Genomic DNA, 13,623 nt, shown 5'->3' with positions numbered 1-13,623 from the left:
TGCATTTCAATTCTATATTTTACACCATTGGATTGTTTGCTGACATCATCTTTATCAATCATTTTATTTTTGTCGACCAAATTTATAAAACGTATATTACGTTTTAAATTAGGAAATTTATTAATGACAATTAAATCTCATCAAAAGTAAAATTAATTAAATTAGGAATTTTATTAAGGGCAATTAAATCTCACCAAAAATAAAATGAATTAAATTAGAAAGTCTATTAATGACAATTAAATCTCATCAAAAATAAAATGAAAAAAATACCCCACCACACCCCTTATTATCAGTATCCCTACACTTATGGGCTTCGATCTGTATGGATCAATCTTGTGTTCGATCATCATGGAAGAATTAGGAATGATATAGAGATAAATTTTATTTGGATTCTACTTTAATATGATCGTAGTTTAGATCAATTTGGGTTAAGTTTTAGATTATGTTTATTTTATTTTGTTTCAACTATGAAGTTTCAATCTATAAAACCTTTCGATTTAAGTTTAGATCGATAATGGTTGCGTTTTCTAAATCTGCTTTGATTTTTCTTCTTATGATCTGTATTGTTGATTTTGATTTTTTAAGTTATAAGTATCTGAGAGCAAAAAGATAGACACAATAGCACCACTACCTCTCATCCATTGTTTCGATTTGAAATATATGTCCACTAGGTAGTGAATTTGTATATGTCGATTTTATTTTTTAATTTTACGTTTTTTGTATATGTGTTTAGTCAATGATTTTTTTTTGTGGCTTATGAAATCGTGAATGGAAGATATCCCCAAGTCAATGTCTATAATGTTTTACCCATTTGATCCCTTCCTGGATTTAGAGATGGAATTCAAACCCGTATACCAATGAGTGATCCACATATCCTACAACTCAACAAAACCTAGTAGTGATATTCGTTTTTATTTATTGTAAAAAACATCTTTTTATAAAAACACAAATTGGGCTCTCAAAAAGGAGTTATTCACTGATCCCTTTTTAATATTATAAAACATCTTTTAGACCCAATAGCAAAGAAACTACAAAGTTTGAGTATACCATGTAAATAGATTACCTTGATAAACCTTATTGGAAAATGTTTATGATTGATTACTTTTGGTGACTTAGTAGGGTTTTTTTTTTTTTTGGGAAAAACTGTATTCTAATTTATCTATTACATATTATTCTGTTTTTTCAAAGGAGAGATACATAGAACTCAGATTGCTAATTTTTGTTTTGTGTTTTTGGAATACATTTTAGTTGTGAACTTGATGTTATGCAAGTACTTGCGTTGTCTGGGCATGCTAAGAAGTATAATAAGAACCTTACACAACCTTATTCTTTCATTTAACTGATTTGAATCTTCTTATTGAGTTTACTTTCTCAAGGATAAATGGTTATACCCTATACTCTTGAAAATAGGGTTGGGAACATTGTGAGTATCTAGGTTTTATTAACAATAAGATAAGACATTAGTATAAAAGTTGCAATATAAACCTTTTTAAATTACATAATAATAACTAAACAAAGATATGTGAAAGATTGTCTTTATAATTTAAATTGCAATATAACATAAAAATCGTATTAAATTTTCATTATGTTCTGTTTCATGCCTCACAAACATGTTTCTGGAACTGAATTACTTATACTATTATCTGGCTTTTACGATTACCTATCATTTCCATTTCTTTGTTGTTTTATTCTTTGCAACCTCACATATCTCAAAAAAAGTAATTCCGAAATCCATAAGAAAATAAAAATGTTTTATAAACTCCTATAAGGGAAGAAGAAAAGACTAAATGAGTGTATGGTGTTAATCTAATTATGATGTTCTTTCATCTCTATTTGCATGTTTCTAGCTTGTTCGTAGTATTGTCTATAAAATATTGTTGTTATATTTGAAAGATCATTTCTCCCTTTTTCATCTTTTTTATGTATATTTTAAGTTTTTTAGAGTATTTGAGGGACCGTTTCTACTTGGGTTTGGGGTGAAGTCAAAAGCCTTAAAACTGGAGGGTAGCTGTATTCAGAACCATTTGAATATTGAAGATTTTTGTTGGCATTAATTTCAATATTCATATGTACCCTATAAGAGATATCATAACTATAGTTTATTTTTTTATAATGTTTCTTGTATTTTTTTAAAATGTTCTACATGTGATGGCTACAAGGTATGATCAAGGGTAATTTGGTAAATCTTTAAATATTACACTTTATTAAAGAGTACAAATGAATATTTTTGATTTTTGGTTCCTTATGAAAGAGGCAAGGGTAATGATCCTTTTAATATAATTCTTTATTTTATTGTTTATTACATTCTGTGTCTACAACATAATGACTAACTTTTGATTATGCTTATTCAATATGTCATGATATTTTATTTGATCTAAATTTATGATTTTCATTGTCTGAAATTGTAAGAGTCAGAGACTGTTTTCAATTTTTTAACGTCATCGATTATTTGCTATGAGATTATGATTGATTGAGTATGTTATGGTTAGATTTTCCCTTGTCTGAATGCTGCTTGTTTTGTGCATTGTGGGATTCTGAGTGATGGGAGTTAGCCATTAGGTGAATACGTCACATCACATGTGATCGGGTTTGAATAATCTTAGAGTGCTGGATTTGGCCCTATTGCGCAGCTCTCATTTGAGTCCAACCGTTGTAGGGATGAGTCTTTTACTCGAAGGATTATCTGAGCCTCGTCACATGTGATGGTATCCAGGTAATGGCTAATTGGTATCACAAGGAGACCTTCAGCAGCTGAGGGTTGGTTTGAGTTGAGTCAGAGGTTTCCCTAGGGTAAGCCTAGGATGAGATAGTGTTGGGAGCAGTAGTAGTGGATAAGGGATCTGGTGGAGTCGAAGCAATTCCTGAGGAAAGTACGGATAAATGTGGAAGGTAGTATGGGCCCGTACTACTGAAAGCAGAGGATCCGTACTCGAATCGGGAAAGGTCGAGACAAGACTGGGAACCTGGTAGGGTGTGTGTTTGGTCTCGCATCAGTGATAAGTATTCTGATAGAGGATGTATTATATTTTCAGCATGGTGACGTTGCGAGAGAGACCAGTGAGCGGACCAGGCACCGGAGAGGGATCAGGCTCAGGTTCAGGAGCCGAGCAGCTCGAGGAGCGAACGAGGGAGTTGATATCAGTTGAGGTTACGCGCAGTATTCTAGATTAGACTCCTGTGATCTTTGACACGGTCAAGGAGGGTATATTGGAGATTTTGGATGAGAGGTTGGGAGCCTTCCGTACGGAGATGATGGCTTTGATGGGAGCGCGTACCTTGACATTTCGAGAGTTCAGGGCTTACGGGGCACCAAATTATCATGGGGCTAGGGACCCCATCGCTAGCAGCAGATGGTTGACTGATGTTGCCAACGCATTCCGTACAAGCCGGTGTCCTGAGGGGGACAAGGTCAGACTCGCTTCTTGTCTTCTGAAGGATAGAGCGAGGGATTGGTGGGAGCATATTGGAATACTCAACAAAATGTTGTTCAGAAGGATAAACTTGTTTTTGCTACATCGTAATAAGGAATTTGTTTAAAGCATGTAACATCCCGACTTCCAGGTATAAGAATTATCTTTTATATGATTTTCTAGTCGAACTCGGCGATTTGGGTAGCCTCAACTCGACGTGCTGAGGAATGTTTAGCTGCAGGATTTAATGAAGCAACTCGGCAAGTTGAGGAGCCTCAACTCGACGAGCTGGCAGCTAAGAAGGAAACCCTAATTTTTAGGGTGTTGCACCCTATTTAAAGGTCTTAAGTCCCTTGGTTGGCCTCCTTACTGACCTCCTCTGTCCAGAAACCCTAAATTCGAGTATCGTCTTCCATAGTTGACAGTGTAAGCTTGTGGAGAGCTTTGAGTGTTGATTTGTGGTACTCTTTTGAAGGAGCCTTGAAGTAAAGGTTTCCAGCTTGGTGGAAAGGCTTTAGATCCAGAAATTCCCCACTTATTGCAGTCTCTTTGAGGTATAAAGCTTGTACATTTCTTCTTCATTGATTACATCTCTTCTTTTGGGGTTGTATCTCGATTATCGAATTCTTTGATGGATTATCCAATGACTTGAGTGTTTAATGGGTTGTCGTTTTAGATCTGACCATTTTGTCGCCTCATTTGGCTTAAGTTTACAAGTTTATGAGGATTTTGGTGTCATGTGTAACATCCGAATTCTTGAAGAGAAATTGTTGAGAATAACCCTATTTCTAGGTCAACTCGACGAGTTGGGGAGCCTCAATTTGACGAGTTGGCAGCTGGGAAGGAAACCCTAATTTTTAGGGTCTTGCACCTTATTTAAAGTCCTTAAGTCATTTTGCTGGCCTCCTTATTAGCCTCCATTGTTATCCAAACCCTAAATCGAATTGTAGCCTCCATTGTCAAGTTTTTGAATTTTGAGCCTTGGAAGGAAGTTTGGTGTTCATTTTGTGCATTATGAAGGAGTTAGAAGATCTTGAAGTTTCTAGCTTGGAGAAGGAAGGCTTGGATCCATAATCACACCATTTCTTGCAGTCATTTAAGGTATCAAGTTCATACCTTGACTTGTAGATGATTAAATCTCCTTGTTTTGGGTTTTGTTGTGTTTTGGCCTCTTTTTAGGGATGATGATGGAGTAAAGTCATTTTAGGGTTGTTCTTTCAGAACTGAGTTGGTTTTGGTACTCTTGAGCTTAAAGGTGCAAACTTTATGAGGATTTTGGTGTCATGTGTCACAACTAGCATTTTTGGCTAGGAAATTCTATCTATGTATGATCAACTCTTGATGTATCTCGTAACTTTAAGATTGATGCTACATGTTATACCTTCAAATCAAAACTCACTTGTGAATCCCAAAAACTAATTCAATACATTTCATACACTCAACTTTGGGTTGTAACCCTAAAATTCCTCGTTCAAACATCTTTTTGGGCCAGAAATCATTTACTGGGCCTAATGGGCCGAAAGCTTTCTAATTGGGCTATAAGATCTCGATTTTTATTCAATCCCAAACATTTCCCTTCTCTTTTCCTCCTCTCATTCTCGGAAATATAAAAAAAAGGTGGGAAAAGCTTGTGGGAATTAATATATTGACACCTCAACATTACATGTTGAATATCCATGCACAATACACATCATACAACAAGGCATTCTCATATCTTCATGCAACATCTTGTCCCTCTCTCTCTTCTCTTCTCACTCTCGGCCATAAGAGCCACCGCCACCACTATCATCCTTTCCCCTCAAACACAAGAAGATTTCATCTATTCTTCCAAATTTCTGTGTGCTCTTGTGTGTGTGTGTGTTCAAGAACACCTAATCAAAGATCAACATTATTAGTAAGCTACTTTCTAATCAAGGTGTTCAACTTCATTTTTATGTTAAGTCCTTCACTCATTTACACTCCATTTCGTGATTCTTGCTTCTTAGAACACCCTAAGTCCAACAAATCTCCTTGAGAAGCAAGCTAGGCCGGAATCTCCTTCAATCTTCTCACCAAAATCGATCCATCAACCAAAGTGAGTTCATACCCCCTTGTTTTCGGTTTTTACTATGTTTTGGGGGAGAATACAAGTTGCTTTTGTATTAGATCTATTTATTATGCATATGTAAGTGTGTTTTCATGTTATATGTTGTGATTATGTTATGAAAACATGTTAGATCATCACTAAACTCGAAAAAATCTACTAAACTTGGTGATGTTTGTAAACTAAATCATCTTATGTGACTTACTATGAAGTGGAACGGATTAAACATGCTAAGAATGATTTAAAACTAAATAAAATCATGTAAAGGGGCCACGTTTGACAAAATAAACAAAAAGTGAGGTTCTTATGTCAACTCACGGTTTTGAAAGGACCAAAAGAGTCATTTTTAAATAAAAATGGATCTTTATGATATTCATGGTTTTTAAAAGGGCCAAAAGTGTTAATCTTCACAAATAGGCTTCTATTTGGGCTTTCACGGTTTTAAGGGGCTAAATTGTCAATTTTCACAAAAGGGGTCTTATTTAGCAACTTACGGTTTCATGGGCCTAAAAAGGTAATTATTGACTTTTTAGGGATTAAATTTCCATTTTAAAACAAACATGGGCCAAATATGTAAATTTTCGGTTAAATGGGTCGAAAATGTCATTTCTATTAAATTTGGGCCAAAAACGTTATTTCCATCAAAAGTGGGTTGAAAATGTCCTTTTATACAAAATAAGCCCTTAAAAGTAAACTTTTGGTCTTAATGGGCCTAAAGTGTCATTTTTACCAAAAATATGCCTTAAGTGTGAATTTTCGGCTTAATGGGCCAATAATGTCATTATTACAAAAAGTGGGCATTTTATGTCAGTTTGGTAAATAATCGAGCTAAAATAAACAATATGATATCATGCAGGCTAATTACGTCGTTCTCATTATTATTGGGTCTGTTACATTCTTTACATGTTTATTGGGCCTTAGTTACCCATTTACATGCTTATTGGGTCTGATACATTCGTTACATGTTTATTGGGCCTTAGTGACCTATTTACATGCTTATTGGGTCTGATACTTTCATTACATGTGATTGGGCCTTAGTGACTCATTTACATGCTTATTGAGCCTGATACTTTCATTACATGTTATTGGGCCGTAGTGGCCCATTTACATGCTTGATAGGTCTTGTATACTCCTTACATGTTTATTGGGCCTTGTTAACTCATCTACATGCTTGAAGGACCTTGTATACTCATTTCATGTTCATTGGGCCTTGTAACCTAAATACATACACAAAAACGTTATTTAAAACATTAAATAGTGTGTTACAATATGCGTGTAAACATAGTTAAGGTTCTTGTGAGACGTTCTTTCATTCGTACCTACCTAGCGTACAACCTTCAGTCATGTAGTTATAACCAGAGTATCCTGGAGGGAGAGCGAGAGTTTGTGTATAGATATATACGGTGTTGACAGCCCCACACCTGAGTTGTTCGCTACAACTAGACTAGGCCAGTATAGGGTAACGAACATCTTACCTTAAACAAGTGACGCCTGCAAAACGTCATGATAGGCAGATCAGTCATATCAAGTATGGTTATAACGACTAACATAGAAATTAACTCCACTGTAAAATTTACGGAATACATATACATTTCTGGTGATACAAAATCATACATACATTGTTACTCGGTCTTAGCCTCTTAGGATTTAAGACCACAAACCTTTTACAAGCAGGAAATATAGGGTTTTCTGGAATACTCTCTTTATACATTTTCAAAACAGAAACACACATGCTTTAATACAAGATTTGATACAAAGCGTTCAAACCATTTTCAACAGAAAATATCGGATTTTCTGGTGTTTACAAAGCGATACAAACTTTTCATATAAATATGCTTATGAACTCACCAACATTATATATGTTGACCATTTTCAAAAATAACTTGTATTCTCAGTAAATCGTTAAGTAGGTCGGCCTTCAAGAACTCATGGATTTTGTTGTATTTTTGTTATCATCGTACACTTATATTGTAGGAATGTAATTTGTAATCCAACACACTGATGTAAACAATGACGGTTGTATTATTGTATGTGTGATGATGATGTTGTCTTGATTCAATTATTTACACTGTGATGATATTACAAGATGAAGTCACCCAAACCCCCGGACGTTTCTGCCGTTCCAGTTCGGGGGTGTGACAGTTAGTTGAGATTATGTTATGTTATGTTAGAACAGCATGCTAGTGATATGCTAGGGATCTTAAAAAATTGCATGATAGAATTGCATGGTTATTTGATGCCTTTGTTCCTATAGAGTTCCCTTATTTGGTTGTTGTGTGACTCTTTTGCGTCTAATATGACTATTGAGTGGATACGCTAAGTCACATGCTACATGGTTTAAAGAATCTTAGGCTAAGGGGTTTTGTCTTGCCTTGCAGCTCAACCGTTGTGGGATTGAATCTTTTAGCCTAAGATTGTTCAAATTGTGGAGTATGTGATTGTATTCATGTGATAGTCGCCTGACACCAATTGAGAGTCGCGTGGCAATTAGTGGTATGGTGAGTAGTATGGGGACAACCGACCAATCGCGTTATTGGATGAGGAGGCGGTGGTTTCTTTAGAAGGGGATCAATTCGTGGCGGTTTACCGCGGGGAATGATCAGCCACTCTTGATAAAGTGGGAGCAAGGTAAAGGTGCACCCGTGGTTCGGGGAGTTGAAGATCGAGGATTTCGTATGAGGATCTGTCTGATTTTATTGCATTTTAGTGCAAGTCGGCTCCTCTGCATGAATGTTGATTGCTTTGTGCTTTGTGGAACTCATGAGTGATGTGAGTTAGCTATTAGGTGAATATGTCAAGTCACATGAGATAAAGGTTAGATAATCTCATAGTGACAAATTTGACCCTGCTGCGCAGCTCTTGTCTGAGTCTAATCATTGTAGGGATGCGTCTGTTACTCGAAGGATTATCTGAGCTTTGTTGCATGTGATTGCATTCATGAAATAGCCAATTGACATTGTGAGGAGTTTTTCAGCAGCTGATGGCAGAGAAGTGGGGAACCCTAGGATAGCCTAGGGAGCATTCTAGTGCAGTTGTTTCACTGTTGAGCAGGTTTCAGGAGTATTTTATGACTAGGTCTTAGAGGACCCGAGATGATTCTTAAGGAAAGTATGGATAGGTGTGGAAGGTAGTATTGGGCCCGTACTACTGGAAGCACAAGATCCATACTAGATTCAAGGAAGATTTAGGGGAGTCTAAGGACTGGTCAGAGAAGTTAGCATGGTTGGATACCATGGTTCGAGGTAGTGGTTCTGTATTTGTTGATCTTTTGGCTCGGGCTGCCCAGGCGAGGATGGGTTTTGTCTTTGTTCATGCCCCTGTGGCGATATTGATGTGGGTTGAGTAGTTCAGACCCGAATGAGTATGTTATTTGGAGGTCTCGGAGGTTTGGCTAGGGGTCGTTCCTTGGGCTTTGAGGCATAGGGAGTAAGCGGTTGATATGATCGGTTTGGAATTGCATATGGGATCTAAGTGGCAGATTGTTGGATTAGATTGTCGTTATCTATGGCAAGGATCTTGCCCTTCAAATTTCCGAGTTCGAAGGAGTGGGCAGGTTTGTGACCTCCCAAGTTAGGTTGGATTTTTAGCTCGAGGTCTGTTGGTCGCGGTGGTTGGTGATAGTATGTCAGCGCTGGTGTGCGCAAATGGTTTAATGTGGCTCGAGTACCTTAGCGATGTGAGCAAGGGTTGTATTCTTGGGAAATGGGAAAGTTAGGTATCGGATTGTCATGTGGGTTGCAAGCAAGGGGTGTATGTTTGGATGGTAAATCGGTAGTTGCATATGCTCTGTAAGTGGTTATCATGGAAATTCATAAGTTTTCAACTGAAATTCCAGGTTTTCTTGGGGGTTGTTTGATCCATATTTATAGGATCATTATGCGGATGATATTCATTCCATGGTCAAGTATGGTTGTACCTGGTTGGGCTGTTTGGGTTATGTTTTGGTTTCACCACCAATGTGCGGTGTTTCGAGTTATAAGTGGGGGAGAATTAGGATTCTCAGGTTGAGCGTCAGTCATTAAGGGTTCTATAAATTCGTTGTTTGGTTTGTTGTTGTCAGATTTGTTGGGCAGATGTTGATCGGTGAACCCTTTCCAAAAGCGGGTATGTTCAGCTCCAGGTGGGTTGTGGTTCTCTGGGTTAGGTGTCAAGGTGTCCTTGACCATTGGTCGTTGAGTTCGTCTTTCAGCGTGAATTCTTTGAAGGATTCAAGTGGTGATAGTATAGAGGAAGGAATGTATCACCTACCCTCTTGTGTAGTGTCTTTATGTTCCTTGGTCCCCAGGTATGTTTGCCCTTAATGGTGAAGTGGAATTCTGATTCGAAGCATACTCAGGTTTTGGTACCTTATTGGTTCATCTTGGAGGTCTTCTCGAGCTAGTGGTGTAGTGATGGAATCCGTTCAGTCTCACAAGTATGGGGTCTTGTTTGACCGATCATGAGGATATTTTATGTTTTGAGTAAGGTAGCCTTCTCGATTATCTCTGGTGTTTCTTTTCTCTTCGGATGAGATTATGGGTTCTTAAGTATGTGTATGGGGGTTCTCCTTGTGAGCTGGGCTAGTGGGCATTGGGGCTCTTTGTTCAAATTATGTGCATGGTTCTCTTGGGTTTCAGCTTCCGATTTGGATCAAGAGTGGAACCGTTATTCTATCTGCGGATCGTGTGCGACTATGTTTTCGTAAGGTTTTGCTTGGTAGTTGTTATTTGGTGTTTGTTGGCATTGTAAGGGAGTTGTTTAGGCCTCTTTAGGGTAATGGAATGAGGTGGGTATCTTTAGACCCGGAGTATTGGGCCAATGATGCGATGACGACAATGTCGGTTGGTTATTGGGAGCATTTCAGCCATAGGTTGTGGCCTAGTGATCTTAATGGTTCATTTCTTCTACTTGTAGTGCTTTTCGTGTGGACGCGTTGATGGGGGTCAGATGAGTCGTAAATCGGTTGGTTGGATAAGGGAAGCAGTAAGGATTAAGGAAAGTATCAGTCATGTATTAGAAAGTCTCGGCAGGTTGTATGCATTATAATTCCAGTTGTTCGTAAGCCGTTGTTAGATTTGTGGCTCTCAAGTTGGAAATTTCTTATGCAGTTGTAATTCATAATGTTCTTGGTGATTGTATCGAGCGAATGCTCGGGTGGGGGTGCACCGGAGCCGGTAAGGGTTAGATGTATCGCAGAAGCTCATGGTTTTATCACGGTTACTCAACTAAGCAGTGGTTGGTAATGGCATAGCAAAGAGTCAAGGGCTGTGAAGATTTTGGGTTCATCATATGGTTCAGTTTGGGTTAAGTTCACGGTCAGTGTGTTTCGAGAATCATTTTTCATGGTTCTGGTAACGCCCCAGTTAGGGGCTGGGGGTAGATTCAAGTGGATATTCATCAGCTTTAGGGAAGGTTCTGTGACAAGGTATCATGGGTAGCCATTCTCGAGCAGGTTTTTGGTGGGAACCCATGTTGGGAATCACCAGTGGGTCCGTGCAAGGTCCATATCCAGAGTTGAGGGGGTAAAAAAAATCTATATATCAAAGGCATCAGTTGGAGGATTCTGGATTTAGCTTATGTGTCTGCACTCCAGGATGGCCTCATCGTGCGAATGAAGGGCAAGTGATGGGGTTTTGGGCTCTTAGCAGCAGTGTATAGGCCCGATAGTCGAGGAAGTTTGTATTTTGTATCTCTTGTGTGTTTATGGAATTGTTATCATCAAAGGATGAATAAATTTTTCGATGGATAAATGTCATGGTTTTAGCAATTGGTTCAGTTTGGGAGGTCTATCAGGGAATCAAACCAATTCGATACCCAAGGCGGATATATAAGATTGGGTATTTGCATGGGATTATGGGTTCTTCTTCTCCAGGTTAGCAGTTTCTATTTGGGATTGATTGTTTTGGGAAGGACGTTTATGTGTAGAATCTTCGGGTGCGTTCCTCAAGTGTTTGTTTTGGTTATGAGTGTTAGTAAGGAGTGATTTCGAGGACGAAATCTAATTTAAGTGGGGGAGAATAGTAACATTCGAATTCTTGAATAGAAATTGTTGAGAATAACCCTATTTATAGGTCAACTCGTCAAGTTGGAGAGACCAACTCGTCGTGTTGAATATGGATGGACCGCGAGGGTTTAATGAACCAACTCGATGAGTTGGGGAGCCTAAACTCGACGAGTTGGTAGCTGGGAAGGAAACCCTAATTTTTAGGGTCTTGCACCTTTTTTAAAGTCCTTAAGTCCTTTTTCTGGCCTCCTTATCAGCCTCCATTGTTATCCAAACCCTAAATCGAATTGTAGCCTCCATTGTCAAGTTTTTGATTTTTAAGCCATGGAAGGAAGTTTGGTGTTCATTTTGTGCATTGTAAAGGAATTAGAAGATCTTGAAGTTTCTATCTTGGAGAAGGAAGCCTTGGATGCATAATCACTCCATTTCTTGCAGTCATTTTAAGGTATCAAGTTCATAGCTTGACTTGTAGATGATTAGAGATCCTTATTTTGGGTTTTGCTGTGTGTTGGCCTCTTTTCAGGGATGATGATGGAGTAAAGTCATTTTAGGGGTTGTTCTTTTAGATCTGAGTTGGTTTTGGTACCCTTGAGCTCAAAGGTGAAAACTTTATGAGAATTTTGGTGTCATGCATGCATTAAGTTAATTATTAAATACATTCCAAGCTTAAGAGCTTCATTTAGACATGCATGAACATAAAGTTTGCAACTTTACATGGTTTTCCATCTCAAGGAATTCAAATTTATGTTTTGGAGTCATGTCCTGATGGATTAAGTGCTTAATGTATTAAGAGGTGGGTTTCTGGCGAACTAGACGAGTTTGTTGGTCAACTCAACGAATTGACTTGGTTTTCCCTGATCTGTGTAGTTGATGGTGATACTCGACGAGTTGAAGGACAACTCGGTGAGTTGGGTCAACTTGGGCCATTGACTTTGACTTTTGATTTATGTCTTTGAGCAAGTTTGTCCCAAGGGGTACTTATGGTCAACTTAACCGTAATAAGGAAAATTATGGGCTTAAGATAAGGCCCATATGGGTTAAGGCCCAATTTGGAAAATTGGGCCAATAGTGGGCCTTGTGGATCTTCTGGTTTTGGGTCATGTTAGGTCAGGGGTAAAAAAGTTCATTTTACCCTAAGTATGGATTATGGATTATAGCATGGAAACCAATTGCTAATTGGGTGTGTTGTTGGTATTGATAGCTCAGAAGCCGACAAGGCAGCAACTAGGGATTTTCTTTCGGAGAGCTTCTGCATTCGAGGTAAGTTGTCCTCGCTATACCTGTTGGTCGAAGACACCAATGCTGGCCCATTGGATTAATATCATGTTATGAATGCTATTGTATTGTTATGATCTGTTAGATCAGTATCCTGGTAGATAAGATGTTGCTATGTTGTTATGATCTGTTAGATCGGTATCCTGGTAGATAGGATGATGTTACGCTTAGTGATTTCTTAGATTTGCCTGTTATTTGTTATGGCTATGTGTTTTCTAGTAGCATGTGTTGATGTAGTGTGGTTGGGTTGAGACTATACTGCTTGGTGTTGCCAGTCAATAAACTCGGTAATGTTTATATCGATACATTATATGTATACTTATATTTTATGTATATGTCAACATGGTTTATGTGTGTGGTTGGGTTAAGGCGTACCTACTTTGTGTTGAAGGCCAACAGAACCAGGGTGGCCCGGATAGACTGAAGGCCTGTAAGGCGGACCGGTCAGGCCGAAGGCCCGGAGATGGTCCAGACAAGCTGAAGGCCCGGTGAGGCGGTCCAGAAATGCTGAGGGTTCTATGAGCGGTCCTGTAACATCCAAATTTCCAGGTATGATATTTTATGTATTATATTTTGAGATAAGTATAGTGACTCGATGAGTTGGTGCCTCAACTCGTCGAGTAGAGTCGCGTCTGGTGACGTAGATTAATGAGGGGACTCGCCGAGTCCATGAGCCGACTCGCCGAGTCAACGCTGCTGAAGGAAAGCCTAATTCTCGGGCTTGTGGCCTATTTAAAGGCCCTTATGGCCTCCCTTTGCAGCCACTTTCCCCAGAGAGAAACCCTAACTTGCCTTTCGTTGTGTAGAGAGAGAGAGAGAGAGAGAGAGAGAAAGAAAGAAAGAGAATCCTTTTTGAGCATTCTTGTGCATTT

The sequence above is a fragment of the Lactuca sativa genome, chromosome 1, assembly GCF_002870075.4.
Source record: "Lactuca sativa cultivar Salinas chromosome 1, Lsat_Salinas_v11, whole genome shotgun sequence".
In the NCBI taxonomy this organism is placed as follows: Eukaryota; Viridiplantae; Streptophyta; class Magnoliopsida; order Asterales; family Asteraceae; genus Lactuca; species Lactuca sativa.
This window is presented reverse-complemented; position numbering follows the sequence as displayed.